The 5,000-nt window shown below is 39.7% G+C and overlaps 7 non-coding genes across 7 annotated transcripts in view; all 7 read right to left on the bottom strand.

Annotated features, from left to right (window-relative positions):
- Positions 1-76: 76 nt before the first annotated feature.
- On the bottom strand, positions 77-195 carry LOC141339393 (5S ribosomal RNA). Its single transcript, XR_012355990.1, has one exon. It is a non-coding gene; the product is annotated as a 5S ribosomal RNA (ribosomal RNA).
- Positions 196-996: 801 nt separating this feature from the next.
- LOC141339682 (5S ribosomal RNA) lies at positions 997-1,115 on the bottom strand. Its single transcript, XR_012356260.1, has one exon. It is a non-coding gene; the product is annotated as a 5S ribosomal RNA (ribosomal RNA).
- Positions 1,116-1,199: 84 nt separating this feature from the next.
- On the bottom strand, positions 1,200-1,318 carry LOC141339574 (5S ribosomal RNA). Its single transcript, XR_012356157.1, has one exon. It is a non-coding gene; the product is annotated as a 5S ribosomal RNA (ribosomal RNA).
- A 2,239-nt stretch (positions 1,319-3,557) lies between these two features.
- LOC141339573 (5S ribosomal RNA) lies at positions 3,558-3,676 on the bottom strand. Its single transcript, XR_012356156.1, has one exon. It is a non-coding gene; the product is annotated as a 5S ribosomal RNA (ribosomal RNA).
- An 84-nt stretch (positions 3,677-3,760) lies between these two features.
- LOC141339848 (5S ribosomal RNA) lies at positions 3,761-3,879 on the bottom strand. The gene has a single exon (XR_012356416.1). It is a non-coding gene; the product is annotated as a 5S ribosomal RNA (ribosomal RNA).
- Positions 3,880-4,680: 801 nt separating this feature from the next.
- LOC141339572 (5S ribosomal RNA) lies at positions 4,681-4,799 on the bottom strand. The gene has a single exon (XR_012356155.1). It is a non-coding gene; the product is annotated as a 5S ribosomal RNA (ribosomal RNA).
- An 84-nt stretch (positions 4,800-4,883) lies between these two features.
- The window catches only part of LOC141339927 (5S ribosomal RNA), a 119-nt gene continuing 2 nt past the window's right edge, over positions 4,884-5,000 (bottom strand). Inside the window, exon 1 of the ribosomal RNA XR_012356494.1 lies at positions 4,884-5,000. This exon is cut by the window's right edge and continues 2 nt beyond it. This is a non-coding gene — a ribosomal RNA (5S ribosomal RNA).

Raw genomic sequence — 5,000 nt, 5'->3', positions numbered from 1 at the left:
CTCCAAAAAGTGGGCTATTTAAAGATCAGCCTCCGTAAAAGCCAGCATATTATATAAATAGTGAAGAAAAGGCAAAAGCTTACAGCACCTGGTATTCCTAGGCGGTCTCCCATCCAAGTACTAACCAGGCCCGACGCTGCTTAGCTTCCGAGATCAGAAGAGATCGGGCGCTCTCAGCGCGGTATGGCAATAAGCGAGGGCTGCTCCAAAAAGTGGGCTATTTAAAGATCAGCCTCCGTAAAAGCCAGCATATTATATAAATAGTGAAGAAAAGGCAAAAGCTTACAGCACCTGGTATTCCCAGGCGGTCTCCCATAAAAGTGTAACAATCGGCCTTATCAGCCGAGTTACAAGACTAAAATGGGGTCAGATTTAACTGTGAGAGATGACTAGTGGTTAAAAGAATGAGACATAAAAGAAAATTGGTTTAAATAGATTTGGTGTATTTACAAGGTTCACATAAAAGACTTTAAAACAACACGATAAAACTAGGTAAACTCTGTTAAAAGAATACAGTTCATTTGTCCATACCCTAAAAACAGGTAAACTCTGTTAAAAGAATACAGTTCATTTGTCCATACCCTAAAAAGAGTCCAAGAACCCCAGTGTGTTGATAAGTCCAATGTGAGTGTCCACCAGTGTATATACAATCCACAGAAAGTGTAATCCAAAGTTTGCAGGTGGTGAATGGAAAGGTGAGCTCTAAAATTAGCAACTCCTCAATCCAACAGTTTGGTGACTGTCCTTTGTTTGTCATGCTGCTCTCTTATGCAGTTGTACTTCCTGCTTCCTGTCATGTGTCTAGTCACATGACAGGCCAACCATCCATTTATTAAAGACACATACACTTAAAATGTTAAGAGTAATAAAATGGCCTAAAAAACATGTAAAACACTTAAAACTCTATAATACATGTAAATGATTGTAATAAATAGAGCGGTAAAACACGTCTTTCTAAAAGCCAGCATATTATATAAATAGTGAAGAAAAGGCAAAAGCTTACAGCACCTGGTATTCCCAGGCGGTCTCCCATCCAAGTACTAACCAGGCCCGACGCTGCTTAGCTTCCGAGATCAGATGAGATCGGGCGCTCTCAGCGCGGTATGGCCATAAGCGAGGGCTGCTCCAAAAAGTGGGCTATTTAAAGATCAGCCTCCGTAAAAGCCAGCATATTATATAAATAGTGAAGAAAAGGCAAAAGCTTACAGCACCTGGTATTCCCAGGCGGTCTCCCATCCAAGTACTAACCAGGCCCGACGCTGCTTAGCTTCCGAGATCAGACGAGATCGGGCGCTCTCAGCGCGGTATGGCCATAAGCGAGGGCAGCTTCAAAAAGTGGGCTATTTAAAGATCAGCCTCCGTAAAAGCCAGCATATTATATAAATAGTGAAGAAAAGGCAAAAGCTTACAGCACCTGGTATTCCCAGGCGGTCTCCCATAAAAGTGTAACAATCGGCCTTATCAGCCGAGTTACAAGACTAAAATGGGGTCAGATTTAACTGTGAGAGATGACTAGTGGTTAAAAGAATGAGACATAAAAGAAAATTGGTTTAAATAGATTTGGTGTATTTACAAGGTTCACATAAAAGACTTTAAAACAACACGATAAAACTAGGTAAACTCTGTTAAAAGAATACAGTTCATTTGTCCATACCCTAAAAACAGGTAAACTCTGTTAAAAGAATACAGTTCATTTGTCCATACCCTAAAAACAGTCCAAGAACCCCAGTGTGTTGATAAGTCCAATGTGACTGTCCACCAGTGTATATACAATCCACAGAAAGTGTAATCCAAAGTTTGCAGGTGGTGAATGGAAAGGTGAGCTCTAAAATTAGCAACTCCTCAATCCAACAGTTTGGCGACTGTCCTTTGTTTGTCATGCTGCTCTCTTATACAGTTGTACTTCCTGCTTCCTGTCATGTGTCTAGTCACATGACAGGCCAACCATCCATTTATTAAAGACACATACACTTAAAATGTTAAGAGTAATAAAATGGCCTAAAAAACATGTAAAACACTTAAAACTCTATAATACATGTAAATGATTGTAATAAATAGAGCGGTAAAACACGTCTTTCTAAAAGCCAGCATATTATATAAATAGTGAAGAAAAGGCAAAAGCTTACAGCACCTGGTATTCCCAGGCGGTCTCCCATAAAAGTGTAACAATCGGCCTTATCAGCCGAGTTACAAGACTAAAATGGGGTCAGATTTAACTGTGAGAGATGACTAGTGGTTAAAAGAATGAGACATAAAAGAAAATTGGTTTAAATAGATTTGGTGTATTTACAAGGTTCACATAAAAGACTTTAAAACAACACGATAAAACTAGGTAAACTCTGTTAAAAGAATACAGTTCATTTCTCCATACCCTAAAAACAGGTAAACTCTGTTAAAAGAATACAGTTCATTTGTCCATACCCTAAAAACAGTCCAAGAACTCCAGTGTGTTGATAAGTCCAATGTGAGTGTCCACCAGTGTATATACAATCCACAGAAAGTGTAATCCAAAGTTTGCAGGTGGTGAATGGAAAGGTGAGCTCTAAAATTAGCAACTCCTCAATCCAACAGTTTGGTGACTGTCCTTTGTTTGTCATGCTGCTCTCTTATACAGTTGTACTTCCTGCTTCCTGTCATGTGTCTAGTCACATGACAGGCCAACCATCCATTTATTAAAGACACATACACTTAAAATGTTAAGAGTAATAAAATGGCCTAAAAAAAACATGTAAAACACTTAAAACTCTATAATACATGTAAATGATTGTAATAAATAGAGCGGTAAAACACGTCTTTCTAAAAGCCAGCATATTATATAAATAGTGAAGAAAAGGCAAAAGCTTACAGCAACTGGTATTCCCAGGCGGTCTCCCATAAAAGTGTAACAATCGGCCTTATCAGCCGAGTTACAAGACTAAAATGGGGTCAGATTTAACTGTGAGAGATGACTAGTGGTTAAAAGAATGAGACATAAAAGAAAATTGGTTTAAATAGATTTGGTGTATTTACAAGGTTCACATAAAAGACTTTAAAACAACACGATAAAACTAGGTAAACTCTGTTAAAAGAATACAGTTCATTTGTCCATACCCTAAAAACAGGTAAACTCTGTTAAAAGAATACAGTTCATTTGTCCATACCCTAAAAACAGTCCAAGAACCCCAGTGTGTTGATAAGTCCAATGTGACTGTCCACCAGTGTATATACAATCCACAGAAAGTGTAATCCAAAGTTTGCAGGTGGTGAATGGAAAGGTGAGCTCTAAAATTAGCAACTCCTCAATCCAACAGTTTGGTGACTGTCCTTTGTTTGTCATGCTGCTCTCTTATACAGTTGTACTTCCTGCTTCCTGTCATGTGTCTAGTCACATGACAGGCCAACCATCCATTTATTAAAGACACATACACTTAAAATGTTAAGAGTAATAAAATGGCCTAAAAAAAACATGTAAAACACTTAAAACTCTATAATACATGTAAATGATTGTAATAAATAGAGCGGTAAAACACGTCTTTCTAAAAGCCAGCATATTATATAAATAGTGAAGAAAAGGCAAAAGCTTACAGCACCTGGTATTCCCAGGCGGTCTCCCATCCAAGTACTAACCAGGCCCGACGCTGCTTAGCTTCCGAGATCAGACGAGATCGGGCGCTCTCAGCGCGGTATGGCCATAAGCGAGGGCTGCTCCAAAAAGTGGGCTATTTAAAGATCAGCCTCCGTAAAAGCCAGCATATTATATAAATAGTGAAGAAAAGGCAAAAGCTTACAGCACCTGGTATTCCCAGGCGGTCTCCCATCCAAGTACTAACCAGGCCCGATGCTGCTTAGCTTCCGAGATCAGACGAGATCGGGCGCTCTCAGCGCGGTATGGCCATAAGCGAGGGCAGCTCCAAAAAGTGGGCTATTTAAAGATCAGCCTCCGTAAAAGCCAGCATATTATATAAATAGTGAAGAAAAGGCAAAAGCTTACAGCACCTGGTATTCCCAGGCGGTCTCCCATAAAAGTGTAACAATCGGCCTTATCAGCCGAGTTACAAGACTAAAATGGGGTCAGATTTAACTGTGAGAGATGACTAGTGGTTAAAAGAATGAGACATAAAAGAAAATTGGTTTAAATAGATTTGGTGTATTTACAAGGTTCACATAAAAGACTTTAAAACAACACGATAAAACTAGGTAAACTCTGTTAAAAGAATACAGTTCATTTGTCCATACCCTAAAAACAGGTAAACTCTGTTAAAAGAATACAGTTCATTTGTCCATACCCTAAAAACAGTCCAAGAACCCCAGTGTGTTGATAAGTCCAATGTGACTGTCCACCAGTGTATATACAATCCACAGAAAGTGTAATCCAAAGTTTGCAGGTGGTGAATGGAAAGGTGAGCTCTAAAATTAGCAACTCCTCAATCCAACAGTTTGGTGACTGTCCTTTGTTTGTCATGCTGCTCTCTTATACAGTTGTACTTCCTGCTTCCTGTCATGTGTCTAGTCACATGACAGGCCAACCATCCATTTATTAAAGACACATACACTTAAAATGTTAAGAGTAATAAAATGGCCTAAAAAACATGTAAAACACTTAAAACTCTATAATACATGTAAATGATTGTAATAAATAGAGCGGTAAAACACGTCTTTCTAAAAGCCAGCATATTATATAAATAGTGAAGAAAAGGCAAAAGCTTACAGCACCTGGTATTCCCAGGCGGTCTCCCATCCAAGTACTAACCAGGCCCGACGCTGCTTAGCTTCCGAGATCAGACGAGATCGGGCGCTCTCAGCGCGGTATGGCCATAAGCGAGGGCTGCTCCAAAAAGTGGGCTATTTAAAGATCAGCCTCCGTAAAAGCCAGCATATTATATAAATAGTGAAGAAAAGGCAAAAGCTTACAGCACCTGGTATTCCCAGGCGGTCTCCCATCCAAGTACTAACCAGGCCCGACGCTGCTTAGCTTCCGAGATCAGAAGAGATCGGGCGCTCTCAGCGCGGTATGGCAATAA

The sequence above is a fragment of the Garra rufa genome, chromosome 7 (assembly GCF_049309525.1).
Source record: "Garra rufa chromosome 7, GarRuf1.0, whole genome shotgun sequence".
NCBI lineage: Eukaryota > Metazoa > Chordata > Actinopteri > Cypriniformes > Cyprinidae > Garra > Garra rufa.
The sequence above is the reverse complement of the archived record's forward strand: the minus strand, read 5'-3'. Positions and strand labels throughout refer to the sequence as shown.